Source organism: Pelodiscus sinensis, chromosome 22, assembly GCF_049634645.1.
Source record: "Pelodiscus sinensis isolate JC-2024 chromosome 22, ASM4963464v1, whole genome shotgun sequence".
Taxonomy (NCBI): domain Eukaryota; kingdom Metazoa; phylum Chordata; order Testudines; family Trionychidae; genus Pelodiscus; species Pelodiscus sinensis.
In genome coordinates, this window is record NC_134732.1 from 11,895,724 (window position 1) to 11,897,869 (window position 2,146).

A 2,146-nucleotide genomic window follows, 5' to 3' on the forward strand; every position below is an offset into this window, starting at 1 on the left:
CTTGTTCACCAAGAAGCCTGCTAAATCTTCAGTAACAGCTCCTGAGCATTAGACTTTGTTGAGTTGAATGTCGCTGCCTAATGGCCTTCGAGTGGTAGGTACACTACATTAGGAGGAAAGAAAACTCTAAAGGGGGCTTTAGTTTCCACTCATTTAAATCCATGATCCAGATCTTCAACGGACTTTAGTTCCCTTCATCCCATTCCCCATCACTATCCACTGCACCTGTAACTATATAACCAGTGTCTGGTTTTCCACCTGAATGCCTGATTTAAAAGGGACAATGATGGCTCCAGTCAGTTCTGCCAACCACACTGTTAAAAGTCGGGGCAGCAGTGCAGCAGGACTGGAAACCACAGCAATGCGTGTTGTGTGGGCGGTGCTTGCAGACCCCCTCCTGCTCTCCAAACCCTTCAGTCCCAGCCTAGAGCACTCTACTGCACCCCAAACCCCAAGCTCCACCCTGCATTCCCAGCTGGAGCTCTCATCCCCTCTCCCCTGTGGCCCAACCCCCTGCTCCACCTCTGATCCCTCTCCTACTCTCCAAAGCCCTCAGTCCCAGCCTGGAGCATCCACCTACACCCCAGCCCCTCATCCCCAGCCCCACTCCAAAACCTGCACTCCCAGCTTGAGTCCTCCACCCTTCCCTGCATCCCAACCCCCTGCTCCAGCCTGGAGCCCCCTCTCACATCCTGAACCCCTCATTTCTGGCCACTCCTGGAACCTGCACTCCCAGCCTGGAGCCTGTACCCCCTTCTGCACCCCAACCAGCATGGTGAAAATGAGCAAGTGAGGGTGGGGAGAGCAAGTGACAGAGGAAGGCGGGATGGAGAGATTGGGGGCAGGGTCTCAGGAAAGGGAGAGCAGGGAAGGGGCAGGGGATGTTGGCAGGGGAGCCCTCAGCCATGCTGGGCCCCACAGCAAGATGGGGAAGGCTAGTGCACACCCAGCAAGGGCAGGATTTCGGGCAGAAGGGATGGGGGTGGGGGCAGACAGCCCAGCCTGGAGCGTGAGGCGCCAGGCTCCCCCCAAATACCCAGAGCCGCCTGGAGCATTGTGTGTGGCCCTCCGGCGGCAAATGAGAGGACCCAGAGCCAGGGTCGCCCTGGGGCTATTCCCCACCCCCATGCGCTCCCCAGGCAAATGCCCTGTCCTCTAGTCCAGGGGTTCTCAAACTTTTTGACACGGGGACCAGTAAATCCATTCACGAGCTTTTGGAGGACTGGCAACATTCATTTGCATATTTGCATATTCATTAAGCAAATGATGCATATTCAAATAAGTTGCTTCTGAGCCTCGGAAAGCCCCCGGTGCCGGCTTTAGCAAAGCTTTTGATACAGTCACCCACAATATTCTGGCCAGCAAGTTAAGGGAATATGGATTGGATACATGGACTGTAGGATGGATAGAAAGCTGGCTAGATCAGGGTTTCCCAAACTTTTTACTTTAGTTGGAACCCGTTTTTTTCAGTACAGTTTTTTGCAGCCCCAAAATAGAAACGCATATTAAAAAAAAAGAATTAAAAATGAATAAATGTTCAGTGTTTCATCCGGCTGCATCCTCTGCCCAGCCTGGGCCAGGGCTTGGGGGCCCCGGGCCGCATGGGCACTCCTGGAGGCGGAAGAAGGAGCAGATTGGGGCTGGGGTATCTGGCTAACAGGGGGGGGGAGCAAGGAGGGGCAGGGTTGCCAGGTGTCTGGTTTTGTACCGGACAGGCCGGTATCTGAGGGTTCTGTCCGGAAAACAAATGGGACATGTCAAATGTCGGGTATTTTCTAAGCAGGTTCGTGTTACTCTGATGAGGTGTATCCGGCCGCAGCTGCGCTGCCTGGCTGGGGGATGTGCTCAGCGGCCTGAGTGTGTCTACCAGCCCGGCAGCTCGCAACTACTGGGGGGGATGGAATCCCAGGCGCTGGGCTCCCTCGTGCGCCCGGGTCAGTCCCGCTTCCCGCCGGCCGATTCGCTCCTCCCCCCAGTCCAGCCCTGCTGCCCCCGTCGAGCGCTGCCGGCAGCCGGTCTCCCCCCGCCCCCAGCCAGTCTCGCTCCCCCCTGCGACCCTCCCGGGCCAGCCGGCCGGTTCTCCCCCCGATCTCCCCTGGCCAGCCCCGCTGTCCCAGCCCAGCCCTGCTTCCGGAGGCTGGTTCTC